The 17784-nt window shown below is 42.9% G+C and overlaps 1 protein-coding gene across 3 annotated transcripts in view; it reads left to right on the top strand.

Moving 5' to 3' along the window:
• Positions 1-17784, top strand: part of PCSK5 (proprotein convertase subtilisin/kexin type 5) — a 460872-nt gene that overhangs the window by 135101 nt on the left and 307987 nt on the right. The window lies entirely within an intron of this gene.

The raw sequence follows: 17784 nt of genomic DNA on the forward strand, positions 1-17784 counted from the left end.
GTGATTGTGTTTTCTGCTAATATACATGAAATACCTATCAGGTTTGCCGTGTACAGAACCCATTACCCTTTATATCCTCACGGTCAAGAGCCATAGAAACCCATTTAACCACTTTCATACTCTCCAGCTAGTAAAGTAGTTTTTGTGAGAGCAAATGAAAATGCACATCCATTCGAGACCTTGGGATATCTGAACATTCTTGAGAAAGTAAGTGGGAACGGTTTTTCTTGCTTAAGATGACCCAGATTCTTTAAAGGATTAGGAGATATTTCTAATCTCTAGATCACATTAGCTTTTTTTTCCTTTAACCGCAAAGCTCCTCCAGGATAATGCTGTGATTTAAATACTAAACATTTCAATTTTTACTTACATGATTTAGTTTAGGATCTCAAAAGTAGCAAAGAGAAGTGTTTTGCCCATTTACTATGTGCTATTTCCAGCCCTTGTCTTTCTTTAGGGAAAAATTTCTCAGTATTATTTGATTAAGTCAGTCAATAAGTTTAGATAAAACCATCTGACCTAGATAATTGTGACTGTACATGGGGTTTTCTATTTTTTTCTTTTTCTTTTTCTCTTTTCACCACCTACAAAGAAGCCTCAAAATGTTACTGTGGAAAATATGCTGTTTGCTAATAACTCAGTAAATGGCACAGTTCGGGTTCAGTGGCGAAAGCAGTAATATATATCACGATTTGGATAGAATTTGCAGAACCTTCTAAACAAAAGAAGAAAGGGACCTAAATTACACTGGATAGTTTTCTTTCAGTCCTAGTCATTCCTGTCCAGATCACATTGCTTAAAGTTATAGTGAGTTTCACACCAAGGGTTCTAATTTGAGACAATGCACGCCGTCGACTCCTGCTCAGGTGCCTGCCGCTCTGTGTGCAAGAGAAAACAACGGAGGTAAAGACTAAAATTCTGAAAAAGAACAAAGAAGAGAGAGGAAAATTAGTCAGTTGGGAGGTGCGGGGAAAAGTAAACAGAACAGACGACACCCCTCACCCCCGCCCCCCCCCCCCCCCCCCCCGCGCCACAGGATGGTCTTCGGAAATATGACAACTTGCCAGGTACCGTGAAGCGGAAGGTGAGGTGCTTGAAATCCAAGAGGGACTAGCAGCCGCAGGTGTGGACAAGCGTGGACGATGGTGATCCTGGGGTGTGCATCCCTGCAGGGTTCGTGTAGTCCCACAGAGCTAGGTGCGTTTGCTCCGTTCACCTGGAGTTTCTGGGACAAAATTGTGCGTTGACACATGCAAATTTCACAGTATCCTTAAATTGTTGTCTACTATAGGGGCGCCTGGGTGGCGCAGTCGGTTAAGCGTCCGACTTCAGCCAGGTCACGATCTCGCGGTCCGTGAGTTCGAGCCCCGCGTCGGGCTCTGGGCTGATGGCTCAGAGCCTGGAGCCTGTTTCCGATTCTGTGTCTCCCTCTCTCTCTGCCCCTCCCCCGTTCATGCTCTGTCTCTCTCTGTCCCAAAAATAAATAAACGTTGAAAAAAAAATTAAAAAAAAAAATTGTTGTCTACTATGTTAGTGGCATTATTGGAAGAAATTTGGGTTTTCAAGGCAAGCACGTAGGGGAATCCTACTATACTATATCCGTTGGCTTAATTTATCCCATCAACATGTGTACAGAGCAAAGAGAAACAGGAAATACACAGGCAAGACTAGATCGTGTTCACACCCGGAGTGTATTTGTGCAGGATGTCGAGGGACAAGAGGGGCGATAGGTAGAAGCCAAAAATGTTTTGTTCCCTCGATGGTCTTATCTGAATCTACACGTGGCGATTTTCTGCACTGAAACCCTCGTGGTGACGGTGACTGTTCTCGGAGGGTGTGTCTGACATGCGGCCAACGTCGCCGACCACCGAGTCTGTCGTTAACACAGACGGTTCTTTGAGTATTGGCTTTGAGGGCTTTTCACGGGCTGCCTTGTGAAAACCGTATCTTTTGCGAGACTTCCTTTCAAACTTGGCTCGCCCCAAGACCTGTTTTTTTCGAGAAGCATGGCCAGGGTCCTGCCCACTCTGGCAGATTTTAGCGTGTCCTGTTTTGACCCATTCGAAGTACCGTCCGTGGTTCGTTGAGTGCAGCGTGGGTTTAGCTATTGGCGCACACGGGCATTGTTCTAGATGTGTGCTTACATCTGTGGTCTTGACAGTGAAACAGGGCACTTACAGAGGGACACCACCCCAGCGTCCCCTCCCTTTGTGTTCTGAGAGTGACCTGGGGCCTCAGATGTCCCCCTCCCTTCTCTCAGCCGCCTGATTTTCTTTTTGGCCAAACACAAGCGTGTCGTCAGGCATTTGGGGTTAAGATATCCTCTCTGCTCATTAGACCGTAATTATAGATGTGATTGATGGATCTGTCTTTAAGCGTGGATCTGTAGCTGGATAATTCTGTTTGAATGGAAGTCACTTGGCATCAGGAAATTAGCAGCGGGTTTATAGTTTAGAAGAGTTGACAGTTACCCTTGGTTCTCCTGAATTAGCTTCATAATCTTTAGCCCTAACTACTCTGAGCTTTAGTGCTTTTTTTTTTTAATCTCTAAAATCATAATAATGCTTCTAACGAATAGTAAAACATGTAAAACACCAAGCATAATAAAACTGACTACATATTAGGTGCTAGATAATTATAGCTGTTATTATAATTGTGTGCTCTCTTCCTATATCTGGTTCTTGATAAGTAATCAATTAAAGGGGCGCCTGGGGGGCTCAGTCGGTTAAGCGTCCGACTTCGGCTCAGGTCATGATCTTGTGTCTGTGAGTTCGAGCCTCGCGTCGGGCTCTGTGCTGACGGCTCGGAGCCTGGAGCCTGCTTCTGAGTCTGTGTCTCCTTCTCTCTCTGCCCCTCCCCTACTCCCACTCTGTCTCTCTCTCGCTCTCTCAAAAGTAAATAAACATTAAAAAAATAATCAATTAAAAGTTACAATCAGCTCAACAGATATGTGCATATGAACATTTCTAATTTAATCTAATACTTGGAGGTCTTCGTTTATTTCCAGGGTTAGAAGTTTCGGTAGGTTTCTCTGTTGCTTTAGGTGCTGAGGGCTGTGGCTCCTTCGGTCTACAGTAAATCTACTTTTCTTCAGTTCCGTTTCCCCATCTCCTTCAGCAGAGCATGAATCTTTGAATTTGCTGTACGATAGTGAAGGAGAGGAATTTCTAATAGTCATCAGAAAGCAATAGTTGAGGGCCACGATATGCAAATATCTCCTCTTTATATGGTCTGACCCGTATGTATCTGGAATTATTTCATACTTAGCCGCATTTGTTCATTCATCCATCAGGTATTCACCGAGACCCTACTTGGTGAATGGCTCTGGGCTAAATGCTTGGGGGATATGAGGATGAAATAATTTGGGCAGCTCACCAACGGGTTTAATTAGCAGAGGACTTACAAAGCTCTAATGCCTGATGGGTTTTAGGACTCCAAGAGATTGCACCCTCAAAACTCCATGCCAGTCATCTCTGTTAGACTGACACAGTTACATGTCTAGTGCTGACGCTTTGGGGTGACGGAAATCACCTCTGAAGTACAAAAGTTGTAAAGATTCCTTTTTTGTCGCTTTTTCACATCCCCCGTAACAGGTGCTATAGAAGTAGCCGTACTCGAGGAGACCACAAAATGTGTCCTCCCGTTCAGGTTTGCCTCCATTTGTATTGGCTTGCTGAATACAGGTGACTGCGTTGTTCTAGGCTTAAAATAGAAATGCCTCCCTGTGAATGAAAGAGTCTCCTGGCATTTCCTACTGCTACTCCTATTTCTGCTAAATGAATTATTGATGTCTGAGTTAGATCTCCCCTTCCCTGGTTTGCCTCTTGTTAAATGTTCTCTCCATTTAAAAGTCACAGCAACGTATTTAGTGGGAGGTGAGAGCACACATTTTATCTTGAATGTGTGATACGTGGGCCCAGAATCGAATTCCTTTTCAAAATGAACCACTCCTGGGGCGCCTGGGTGGCGCAGTCGGTTAAGCGTCCGACTTCAGCCAGGTCACGATCTCGCGGTCCGGGAGTTCGAGCCCCGCGTCGGGCTCTGGGCTGGCGGCTCGGAGCCTGGAGCCTGTTTCCGATTCTGTGTCTCCCTCTCTCTCTGTCCCTCCCCCGTTCATGCTCTGTCTCTCTCTGTCCCAAAAATAAAATAAACGTTGAAAAAAAAAAAAAATTAAAAAAAAAAAAACAAAATGAACCACTCCGTAGGTTGAAGACTCATTTGTCAAAAGGAATGAATTTCTCATCTTCCTTTCTTACCTCGATTGTCAGGAAGATTTAAGGGTGGATGAAGCACAGTTTTTCTGGTTCTTCAGTCTCCTTTTCACATATCGCTTCCGGTTTTTAAGAATGCCACCATGTTGTAGAAACCAAAGTTGTGTGTGGCCTTCTCTTTCTCATGCCCACAGATGAGGACTGTGGTCAGCAAATAGTACTCCAGAGCAAAGCCAATGAGTCAGCGTTTTCTACCTATGCAGAAAATACTTTCACTCAATTCTAGAGGGGGAGAAAAAAAAAAAAAAAACCTCTTTAGATACTTGGCCTTCTCTTTAGATCTACAACCTCGACAGGTAGAAGCCTTATTTATTTATTTTAATTTTTTTATTCAAGTATAATTAACACGCAGTGTCATATTAGTTTCGGTGTGCCATATAACGGTGTAGCAATTCTATACATTTCTCAGCGCTCATCAATAGAAGTGTCCTCTTCATTCCCCGTATCCATTTCACCCATTCCCCACCCATTCCCTCCCCTTTGGTAATCACCAGTTTGCACTCTGTATTTAAGAGTCTGGTTGTTTTGTTTGTGTCTTTTTTTTTCCCCTTTGCTCTTTTGTTTCTTAAATTCCACACGAGTGAAATCCTGTGGTATTTGTCTTGGTCTGTCAGGCGTATTTCCCTTAGCTTAATACTCTCTCAGTTCATCCACGTTGTGGCAAGTAGTAAGATTTCATTCTTTTTTTATGGCTGAATAATATTCCACTGTGTGTGTGTGTGTGTGTGTGTGTGTGTGTGTGTGTGCATGCGTCATGTCCTCTTTGTCCACTCATCTGTCAGTGGACGTGTAAGTCACTTCCATATCTTAGTTATTGTAAATAACACTTCAAGAAACGTAGAGAAGCATGTATCTTTTTGAATTAGCGTCTTCATTGTCTTTGGGTAGATACCCAGTAGTGCAATTATTGGATCATAGGGTAATTCTGTTTTTAACTTTTGGAGGAACCTCTGTACTATATTCCGCAGTGGCTATACCAGTTTGTATTTCCATCACTAATGCACAAGGGTTCCTGTTTCTCCACATCCTCATCAACACTTGTTATTTCTTGTCTTTTTGATTGTAGCCATTCTGACCCTATAATAAAGTGATATTTGATTGTGGTGTTAATTTGTATTTCCCCAATGGTGAGTGATGGTGAGCCTCATTTCATGTGTCTTTTGGCCATATGTGTGTCTTCTCAAAGAAATCTACAGATTTAATGCAATCCCTATCAAAATACCAACATTTTCCACGGAACTACAACAAATAATCCTAAAATTTTTATGGAGCCACAAAAAAACCCAAATAGCCAAAGCAATCTTGAAGAAAAAAAAAAAAAAGCTGAACGTATCACAATCCCAGATTTCATGATATCCTCCAAAACTGTAGTCATCAAAATACTATAGTATCGGAACAAAAATAGACACATAGATCAATGGGAGAGAATAGGGACCCCAGAAATAAACCCACACTTTTATGGTCAATTAACCTATGACAAAGGAAGCAAGAATAGACAGTGGGAAAAAGACATTCTCTTCAACAAATGGTGCTGGGAAAACTGGACCAGCTACTACATGCAAAAGAATGGAACTGGGCCACTCTCTTACACCATGCACAAAGATAAACTCAAAATGGACCTAAATGTGAGACTTGAAACCATAAAATTCCTAGACAAAAATAGACCATAATTTCTTTGACATTGGCCGTAGCAGCATTATTCTAGATATGTCTCCTAAGGCAAGGGAAACAAAAACAAAATTAAGCTATTGGGGCTGCCTCTACCAAAATAAAAAGCTTTTGCAGAGCAAAGTAAACCATCAACAAAACAAAAAGCCTACTTAATGGGAGAGGCTATTTGCAAATGGCGTATCCAATAAGGGGTTAGTATCCAAAAACATATAAAGAACTTCTCCAACTCAACACCAAAACAAACCCCCCAACTAATCCAATTAAAAAATAGGTGGAGGACCCGGACAGACATTTTTATAGAAGCCTTATTTCTTTATACCCCGGATTTAGCCAAAGAAGCTCAGATAAAATTATCATATAGCTAAATAGGTCAGAAATAAACCTACCAAAGAAAAGTAGGGCCAGTATCAGAGGCCAGTTTGTTTCTCCAAATACTTCCAACAGTTTTCCTCTAATCCTATTGGAAAATGGCACTATGATATATAATATACTATGTAGGAATTACTTAAACAGTGGTTATCAAATGAATTTACTTGGCGTTGACTGCAAATGTGTGTGCTACAGTTGTACATATTTTTTTTTTTTCAACGTTTATTTATTTTTGGGACAGAGAGAGACAGAGCATGAACGGGGGAGAGGCAGAGCGAGAGGGAGACACAGAATCGGAAACAGGCTCCAGGCTCTGAGCCATCAGCCCAGAGCCTGACGCGGGGCTCGAACTCACGGACCGCGAGATCGTGACCTGGCTGAAGTCGGACGCTTAACCGACTGCGCCACCCAGGCGCCCCTGTACATATTCTTAATGTATATAGAACAGACAATTATGAAAAATGTCTGACACTTTTCATATGCAGGTACGGATTCTATGTGCATGAAAGAACATACAACAAATATTTTAGAAAATCCGTTTCTATTGTGTTGGGTTCACGATACAATACATTGAGATAAGTAACATTTTTGACCATCTTCTAGATTCTGGGAAGTGCCCGGGGTCTGGGCCCTCACGCAGAGTTAGAATACAACAGGACAAAGCCCTTCTCAGCCCGGAAGCCAGCCATCCCTCTCTCTTCCCTCACGGGCCCTTGGTCACAAGCCCTGCCTTCCTCAGCATGTTAGTCCTCCTCTTGAATAGCTCAGCCGAGACTTACACCCCCAACCCATCCGTGCCTCCCCTCTAGCCTTCCGTTGGTCTGTCCCTTCTCTCACCTGCGTCCTTGTAACATCTCCAAAATGGCTTCCCCATCTCCAGTCTTACCCCCATCCTGCTACCCAGGGACTATTTCTGAACCAAAATAAGAACGTCCTTTAATGTTTTGACATTTTGTTGAAACTACAAGATGCTTTGTCCCCTACTCCTCCCTCACTGTTAAGCCTGCTCTGCCCTGTGTGTCCACTCCTCCTTCATTGTATTTCTCAGCCCGCAAGACTTGTGGAGCTCTCTTAACGTGCTGTACCTATACAACCTTCCACGGTCAGCACCTGCACGATCCACCTTTCCCCTTCATCTGCTGTGACTTCCCTGTGACATCTTCTCTCACCGCTGTCATCTGAGCCCGATACCCTCCTGTGAGTTCTTCACAGTGCCCGTGAATTTACTTCTTTTATAAAACCCTTCCTGTGGTTGACAGGGTCACATTTACCAAGGCAGAGAATAAATAGGGAGAGAACAGGTACTGAGACGATAATTTCCAGTTTCGTTTGGGTTATAAAATGTTTGTTTGGTCTTACAGTAATTAGAAGAGTATCAACCTTGATCACTCATATAGGTGAATTAGCAAAATATATGGCAAAATAGTAACCATTTAAAAAGTGCTATATATAGGAATTTTGTGCTGGTTCCTTTTTTTTTTTTTTTTTTTTTTTGGCCCTCCTGCCTGCTGTGTACCCGAGAAAGCTGACCTGTAAGGACTGTGTTAATGGACCCCCTTGCCCTCCGGCTTCCCATTGGGTTTGGTCAATGGAAGACTCAAGCAGGAGATCGCTAGGATACAGAAGAGTGGAGAAGGAGGAGTATTTATTCTCTGCCCCCCTCCTTACTGAACCATTGGGAACGAACTGTGTACCAGAAGATCATAACTCCAGTCAGGTGGCCTGGACTCCAGTCAGGCAAGACCTAAGTCTTGCCTCCTAAGGGCTCTCCTTTGTGGGCATCGATAACCACTCCTTCCCCCACGGTTCCAGGGTTTTTCCAGCGTGGCTAGTTTAGAACGCCACCCTATTCCCTATCGGTTTCCCCAAATCCTGCCTGCATCCTTACGTAAGTCCCTTGAATAAATTTTCTCACGTTACCCAGTGTAAAAGAATCCGCTGTTTCCTGATTGGCCCTGACTGACACAGGCCTGTTAGTTTTTTAGCCTGGTGACTTTGGTAGAGTACATGAAAAAACGTTCAGACACTTGCAAGAAAGAAAACAACTAGGTTCATAGGAGTTGTGTAAATGGCTGCTTATTCTTTAATGAGAACTGAATAAATACAAAAAATAGTTACCTGATCTAGAATCCTAATATACCTGTCATTTGAAGTATAAATATTAATTTTTATAAAACAACGTGTTCAGGATTCAGGGGATTATAATCATGATAATGCAGTCTTCAGACCCCTCTGTTCTTTGTCAGTTTCAGGGTGTTCTCCTCCAGGATTTGGGGGCCTAGTCTCTCGGGGCTCTCAGTAACAGTTTCAATAAAGGGTCTGATGGATGCTATAGGTTAAAATGAGGTTTGGGTATAATTTATGCGAACCCAGTGCGCTATTGACATGAATAATTGATAGTTGCTTCAATTTAAATTTCTTATTTAAAAAACAAACTCACAAATTCCTGAGGCCTCTAAAGCAGATGGAATTGCAGTAAGGGAAAGATAAGTATCCTTTTTAAATAATGGATTAAGCATTTGAGCAAGGTTTCCAGACAGGTATATTTATTTACCTTTCTCTTTTCATCTTCTCCTCTAACCTCCACCTTGGATCCTTCTATTTTCTCTTGTTTCTTTATATCCTGAAATACGTAAAATTGAGAGCACGAAGGTCAGGGACTTGAGAGGCCAGTGTGAGCCGTGCATTGTTGCGGAGCTGAGAAGGCATTCGAGACCTTTCGAGTGCATTCAGCCACCGGATACTCATGTCAGATGCTGAAAAAGAAGGCAGACTGGGGAGAAAAAGACACCTTGTTTTGCTTTTCTCCCTCCCTGTGCAGATACTTAGAAGAAAGAACAGGCTGACAGTATAATCAAACTACAAACTGGCTAATTGTTCATTTTAACAGTTGACAAGATACGATTTCGATATTGGTTGTCATCGTATTCAAATCCAGTGCCTTCTAAGTTAAGGGACTAAAGTTAGAATTTTTTTTTTCTTTCCTAACTAAAAGGGACGTCATGATTTTTGTGTTGTGGCAATTCAGTGAATGACAGTGGACACCTGTTGTTCCAGTGGACTTAAATTATTCTGTGTGTTTCATATCAGTAGGAGGTACGCATTTCTTTTTTTAAAATTATTTTTAACATTTATTTATTTTTGAGAGACAGAGAGAGAGTGTGAGTAGAGGAGGGGCAGAGAGAGGGGGAGACACAGAATCCAAAGCAGGCTCCAGGCTCCGAGCTGTCAGCACAGAGCCCAACGCGGGGGCTCAAACCCGCAAACTGCAAGATCATGACCTGGGCTGCTTAACGGACTGGGCCACCCAGGCACCCCAGTAAGTGTGCATTTCAGTTACGATCTTCAACCAAAGGTGGAGAGGCAGAAGATAGGTCTTTTATATCAGAATATGTTTGATTAGTTCTCATAAAATAGGTCACCAAAGAAGGCAAGGTGATGTAGTGAGAAAAAAAGAATTGGATGGATTTGGATGAGACCCGTATACCAGCCCCAGCCTTGTTGTTCACTGTGTCTGTGGCCTGGGAGAAGCATCTTTGTTGGAACCTCCCTTGTCACACAGGTGTCTCAATGTCCCTGACTGACTTAGCCAAAGAACTAGAAGTCTCTGGGCTTGCTCCTCGCTGTAGTTGAATATGACGTAAGCAGCTGCTAGTAAGGTTAACACATCTGTATGCTTTCTCATTTACTGTTACACGTCAACCCACATTCCGAGAGTCTAGAGAGGTGGAGTAAAATGTCGAATGTCACCGAGCGGCAGTCAGAATTTGAGCTCATTGATTCCCCCCGCACCTATTTACCTGCGTAGCCAAATTAATCTGTGGTCAAGTAGAGGAAAAATTAATTCCTGTGTCGAACACATGCTTCAGTAACTTCTACTACCTTGGGAAAGCTGGAATGATCCAAATGCTGTGCCACTGTGGTCAGTAAATACTCAGTAGCTGGCTGGGCTGTACCAAGAGCTGGTACTCAGAACTCTGTCTCTCCTCGGGGAGGGGATTGGTCCATAAAGGCCGCCAATGCCTTGGGCACGTGTGATTTTGAACAAATAACTAAGATCGTTTATTACAGAAATTTATTGTATAGGTCTGACTTCCCACTGGTATTTGTTTTGTGGAAATAAATGAAGGCCACCCAAATGAGTCTAGGGCTGATTTATTCAGAGTTTGCTCTAGCAAGGGACTCAACCACCATCGCTTGAAGAGACCCAAGGGCAGAAACATGACTAGGAAAGCTTTATCATTATAAAAAAGGATGGAAGGAAAGAAAGGGAGAGGGAGAGAAAGAAAGAAAAAAGAAAGAGAAGGGAGGGAGGGAAGGAGAGAGGGAGAAAAAGAAAAAGAGAAGGGAGGGAGGGGAGAGGGAGAGGGAGAGAAAGAAAAGGAGGGAGGGAGGGAGAGAGAGAGGGAGAGAGGGAAAGAGGGAAGGAGGGAGAGGGAGAGAGGGAAGGAAAAAAAAGCAAAGGAAGGCTTCCGGATATGGTCCCATCAGTGGTTGGTATGGGAAAGACCGGAGCATAGGTCTCTGTTCCCAAACAGTTCTAGTGTATATTAACATCTTTAAAAGAAAATTGAATGAGAACTAGGTGATTACAGTATAAATAAACGGTTGGGGAAACTACATAAAATTGCCAACGGTATGGCTGTTACTAATATTATTAAGGTGGTAGTAATTACGAAATAAGGTAAAGTTTTAGTCTGATTCACAGAGGGCAGGAAGTTCGTTTTCACATTTCTCTGTATGGAGATATGGACTCTTTGAGGTTTGAATCACATAAGTAACAGGCACTTTCCCAATGTTTTTGTGCTTAAATGACAGCCCTTGAGAGCACTCTGGAAAGGGGGGCCGTGCAAGATTCTCTGTAGGAGGGAACGACTCAGCAGAAGGACATCAGAAGCCTTCTCCTACTCTAGGAAGGTGTGGGGTCTTGAGGATGTGTCCTGCTTTGGGGAATTGTGGGGAGATGTTTTGCCCCGACAGTAGCTTGAAGGAGTTGTGAAGAACAGTTGACTCCTGGAGATTCTCCAGCAAATTCCCCTGAATCCCCACTTTCTCCGCAGCACGTTCTCCTCACAAGCTGCCATCTCATGAATTTTAAAAAAGACTGACCTTTGTTAGGAGAGTTTACCTCTTTCTATTTTTAGATATCCCCATGCCCTCTGCATGTAATTTACATATGCTAGTAAATGCATTTGAATTTGCATGGATGGCAGATAAAATACCTTGTGGCGACACCCTGGGCTGAGAGGAGCTGACTGCTAAAGATTTTGTATGACCTTTTTGCTCTTGGTTGGTTTTCCTCCTTCTGGGGTTCTCTTCACAGAGGCACACCCCCTCGCACGCCTGTCCTGATCACAAATATTGACTCATTTTCTTCCCCACCCTGCAGCCCCACCTGTATCAGGTTGTCACAGATCCCTTTCGTTTTTCACCGTCCAATACCTGGGTCTTCCCATAGGCACCAGCGTGATGTCGCCGGAGAACAAGGCACACATCTGCCTCCAGCGACAGCCCCCAGTCTTGGCACCCGTTTCCATAGTTGGTGCTGGGTGATCTGACTAGAACGTACGCTGTTCAGCGGTTGTGATTGCAACCCTTGCTCATTTTCTTGGACATCAAGCTCTTTCATCAGACTTCTTTATTTTTCTTCCTCAAGGAATGACAACGTCCCTTGAAGGCTTTTTAAAGGAGTGGCAAATTTCTGGGGGCGGGGGGTTGGGGGGGGCGGTGGCGCCTCTGAGAAGGAGCTGGGGTTTGAGTTGAGAGGATCAAAGGATTGGAGGCCTTGGCTTCCTTGAAACTGGATTCAAACCGAGGCAAATGGGGTCCTCAAGCGAGGTGCGAGTCCCAGCAGCAGCTCTGCTAACGTGCATTCACCTTCTCCTCCACACTTGGAGGCTTACCATTCTCGGGGCAGTAGAGGTCCCTGTGGGTGTGAGTCTAGTATTTCCCCCTACAGAGATGCCCCAGCAACCGTGGCTTACCTCTTCTAGGAGTTGAATTTATATCAAATCATCAGCCCTCTATGGGGAGTAACACTGGTGGCATTCTCATGGCGGCACCATGTTCCACGGCACGGAAGTATGGAACAAGTCCCCCCCCCCCCCCCCCCCCCCCCCCGGTGTATTTGTAGGAGTGTTCATTTAAGTGGGTTGAAATCTCTAGAGCCCAAAGGCACTATGAGAACAAGCCATCCGCAAATTATGCGGATGTTCGTTCTTTCATGTTTTGGAATCGTGCATACTGTTCTACATCAGTTGATTCTATTTACTGTCCTCCAACTTCCTCCTTGTGTTTCTAGGGGCTTCGATTAGAATCCCCATTGTAAAGCTTATTTTAGTTATGGGGAATACTAACTCATGTTTAATCCATCCCGGTTGAAAGAAAATACTCATGACTTCTCTCTGGTTTTGTTTTGGTTTGTTTTATCTTTAATTGGGGAGAGATTTCTTCTTTGCGAAGAAAGTAAACGTTGTTAAGGATGCTACCCATATATTAAATTCACCTGTTTTTCTACCAAGGTTTATGGGTTTCCGAAATCTACACGAATATAACACTTCGATTTCCAAGACGTGTATTTGGAGTGAACCAGGAGAATGTGGGTGGGGAGAGAGGTCCAAGTAACTGCTTGCTAGATGAGTTAGTTGTTTAATAAAATTGAATAATCCTTTCATACACTGAGAGAATGTTTTGAGCAATACCCTATAAAACTCTGCCTCTGCAGATACATGGGTAAATACTACATGTGGTTCATACTTGAGACGTTACTGTTATATCACCATCACGGTTTTACATTTATTATTATAAAACAAGCTGCTTATTTGACTTCCTACAAGCAGTTCTATAGGTTTGAGAAGCTTGGTACACGATTTGGGTGGGGAAGCGGAGAACAGCTTTGTCTCCCCAGAAGCCCTTGACTGGTTTTGCCTTGAGCTAGAAATTCAACAGGTCTTAATCGAGTTCAGCGGGGTCACTATATGTTTTCCGTGAGAGAATGAGAAAAAAAAAAGAGCAGGTTTTCTGGTTCCCTTGACTGGCATGAATCCTTCCACGTCATCTCAGACCTCACTGTCTCAAATACAGGTAGAGCCACCTACTCAGAATACTTACTTATCTAGAACTTTACAGCTCGCAAAGCATTTCTACACATATTCTCACGTGATCTGTAAAAGCTCATGTCAGAGAGGTAGCAGGTCATTGTTTCGGTGCCCCAGTGTCTGAATTCTCTACGTGTGAGGAATTTGCTGTCTTGCGAGAGAGCAGAGACTTTTTCTAGGACGGCAGCCGAAAATGCCAGATGGTGTTAACTCACTCAGCCTCCGTTGCTCTAGTCTAGGGCCTAGGTCACGGGATCTAGATTCTAAGTCAGTGGCAGTTTTGCAGGCTAGTGACCTAAAGGCCAGGTCAACTCTCCCTCGCTCGCCTGGATTCTCCTCCCTGTCCCTCTCTCTTTCTCAGCACAGTGGTGGTGTTTTTCTTCATCCTGACCATCTTGGTGGTTCTGTGTTCCTAACAATCCTGAGCTTCTCAATATCCTTTTAATAAACTACTTCTCTGCCTAACTCAGCCAGTGACCGTAAAGGAGCTGTAATTAAATCCCATTATTGTTGCCCCCTCTTTCCAGAGGAAGGAAACAAAATTCGAGGCAGGTTCCCATAACTTACCAAAGTGAGTCTGGCTTCCAAACGCATGCGCTTTGTATCACAACATAGACTCTAATTTGGAGCACAATACTAGATGTCCGTTTTTGGAATATAGAGTTCATAAACAAGACACTTTTAATTCGTGGAAATAAATGTAGTTAGTTTATGAGAATTTAGTTCCTCTTACGTGGCATATAGTTTCATTCAGAAAAGACTTTTTTTTTTTTTCAACGTTTATTTATTTTTTTGGGGACAGAGAAAGACAGAGCATGAATGGGGGAGGGGCAGAGAGAGAGGGAGACACAGAATCGGAAACAGGCTCCAGGCTCTGAGCCATCAGCCCAGAGCCCGACGCAGGGCTCGAACTCACGGACCGCGAGATCGTGACCTGGCTGAAGTCGGACGCTTAACCGACTGCGCCACCCAGGCGCCCCTCAGAAAAGACTTTTTGAATACCTCCGAGAAGAATAGCATTTTGATTTGGTTATTTTTTTTAATAATTTTTTTAATGTTTATTTTTGAGAGAGAGAGCGAGCGCACAAACGGGGGAGGCGCAGAGAGAGAGACACAGAATTTAAAGCAGGCTTCAGGTTCTGAGCTGTCAGCACAGAGCCTGACGGGGGCTCAAACCCAGAACTGGGCGCTCATGACCTGAGCGGAAGTCGGATCCTTAACCGACTGAGCCACCCAGGCGCCCCAGGCTATTCCTTAAAAATCAAACTGATGATATAGTTACAGTCTGTAGAAATTGAACATTGCTGCGTCACCTAACTCATACAGGACAACAGTGAAACCAGTAGGAAGGATGTGAACTAGAGATCATTGGTTTTCCAAAAGTATTTCATGGAACCCTAGAGTCTGTGAATGGATCTCTCAGGCTGTCCAAGTGTCACTCAGGTGACTGTATGGGGTGAGTATAGCCCTCTGTTCCTCAACTAAGTCACTCCCCTTTTTAAAATCTGCATTAGAATCTATTTTGGATGGTTGGATTTCTCCTAAGAGTGTATTTGAAGTTAGAAGTTCTATTTATAGAAAACAGAACAAACCATGGAAAACCAGTCCCACAGGCTGTAAGTATGGGTTGGCGGGTTTGCCACTGGAGGTTGCACCTGGAGGTAGGTGGTGGCATTTGACCTTGACCTTAGAACATGACTGGTGGAAGGCAGTAGTCATTACTGAGAGAATGTTTGTAATGGCCGAAAGCGTCTTGGGATCAGTGAGCTCCTTACAAGCTTTGGGATAAAAGGCATCTTCTTGTTTAGCCATCTTGCTTTTTTTTTCTTTCCTTTTTTGTTAAAAGGAAAATCCAGAAATTTCTTTTTTTTTTTTATTTCTCTACAGCCTCTCTTTTATCTAAAACTCAACTCCGAACGTGTTTTTCCTGCCTCTTCAAACCCTTTATGACCATGCGTGAGCTCTAGAGGTGTGTGCGAAGAATTCACAGGATGTTCACTGTCTTTTAGCCTCACCCCTTAACTCATATTGCTTTACACACTGGTTTTAACTAATCGTTTTACAACTGTCTGGACATAGCATGCTTCATTTGTACGGGAGACTGGTGAATAGAGTAATCACTCCGCATGTGGTTATTTGGTCATGATTCTGTGCGATGTAATCTCGATATGCATTAGGGTTATTACTCACGTGACCCAAATGGAAGCTGAGTATAGCTCACTACCTCCCTGCCCCGTGGCAGGATCACTGCCCCCTTTTCACTTAAGAAAAGAGGGAAGGCAAACGGGCCGTGAGATGTAAAATACCAGCTTTTATGGATAAAATGTCTGAAACCAGTGTCAGATACAAAATTTTAAATGAACTCATCTATGTTTTTATTCTAATATTCCAATTATTATTTATGGAAAATTGGCCTGACTTTTTTTTTCTATTCGTCTTCAATAACTATAAATATCCAATTGTCTCAGTAACAGGAAAAAAAAAAAAAAACACTTCTCTTTATACTGAAAATTGTTGCAAGTATTTGCCACAGCTAACATCGAGAAGCTTCTGTTTAGACTCTGAAAAACAGAGTGCAGTTTGCAAGGGGAAAAGGTAGTGCAAATTACCTGGGGCTGTGTTCATTAACATCACCCGATTCTTATGCTTAGCTATCAGAAAGGAAATGGTAAATTAATTAAACTTTGATTTAGGGTTTAATTTTCTTTCAGGTATAATGTGCAGGTCTTTCCGGAAATAAGGAGGTAAATCAAGTTGTATAACCTTTAAAGAATGTTTTCACTAAACAATTTTAGGTTGAAAAGGTAAAAATGGACCGTGCACATAATAATTACCGACTTTTGGGGCGCCTGGGTGGCGCAGTCGGTTAAGCGTCCGACTTCAGCCAGGTCACGATCTCGCGGTCCGTGAGTTCGAGCCCCGCGTCGGGCTCTGGGCTGGTGGCTCAGAGCCTGGAGCCTGTTTCCGATTCTGTGTCTCCCTCTCTCTCTGCCCCTCCCCCGTTCATGCTCTGTCTCTCTCTGTCCCAAAAATAAACGTTGGAAAAAAAAAAATTTTTTTTTTAAAAAAAATTTTTTTTTAAAAAAATAATTACCGACTTTTGAGATAATTCCTTGAGAGATTTGAAATTTAGTGAAAATCAGTCTTGTTCTCTTTCTGTCTCATGACTGATAGACGCACACACCCCCCTACTTGTCTTATTATAATTGTGTTCTTATTAACTATAACATTGATCTTAAAAATGAAGGTCAAACCTCTTAAATATTAGCATAAGCAGGAAAGAAACAAATTGGAAATAATTGAACCACTTAGAGAACAACTTCAGATCTAAAATTTACCTTAAAACTTCGGAATCGTAATAATCAGAAATGAGTTGTGCATACTCAAAACATAGCAATGGTTGAGGTCAGGCATTCCCGCATATACTTATCTTTTACTAATATGAGGAGATCAGAATTCATGAGATCGGAAATAGACGTGGTGATATTTTTTAATTGGGGTTACAAGCTAGAAATGGAGAAATGTGTCTGGGCAGGACGATTATGAACATGGAAGTCTGATACAGGTAAACAAGGCTAAGTGACTGTAGGAACAACTTCGAGCAAGTCTTTTGGCCACTGGGTGACCTAATGGTCTTCTGCATATAAAACGGAGACAAAATTAGCTACTTGTAGTTTGCTGTGAGAATTGCAGGTAACGTATTCTGAATGTTCAGGATACCGTAGGCCCCACTGACCTAGGTCCTAACCAATGGCATTAGAGCTGATGTAGGGTTTTTGTCATCAGGAATGACCAGTGACAGAGCTGTGAGTCCAATGAGTCATCGACACTTTTCATCCTGTTATTTGTCTGGGGCAAATTATTTCCACCCAATTTAGAACATTTATATTCTACCTGTGCAAACGGCAGGAGTGGTAGCTGGACTTGTTTTTCTTTTTCTGTTTTTGTTTTTGTTTTGTTTTGTTTTTTTTTTTTTTTTTGGCAGAGGGGGACACAGGGTCTGAAATTCTCCTGGAAAGATTAAGTGGACCTCAGAGCTCGGGAGCTCACCTCTGCTGTGTTATAATTGGCTGTGTCAGTGGTCTTTTCAAAGTCAGATTTTCATTGTAGAGTTTCAAAAATTGGAATACTCCTAGAACTCTTCAAGAAAACTGACTCGTTCATTTATCCTCTGTAAATCTCCATATTCCTGACTCATGCGTTTGTTAAGAGAGCATAGAGGAGGAACGTGATCGTAAATTTTGAAAGGCGTTATTAGATTTACTGGATTACTCCAAGCTTTTCTTCATAAACAGCCCTTAAAAACTCATTTAATTTTCACATTTTATTCTGTTATTTATTTATTGGATTTATGGCCATTCATCCTCCAAAGAGCA

Source organism: Leopardus geoffroyi, chromosome D4 (assembly GCF_018350155.1).
Source record: "Leopardus geoffroyi isolate Oge1 chromosome D4, O.geoffroyi_Oge1_pat1.0, whole genome shotgun sequence".
Classification (NCBI taxonomy): Eukaryota; Metazoa; Chordata; class Mammalia; order Carnivora; family Felidae; genus Leopardus; species Leopardus geoffroyi.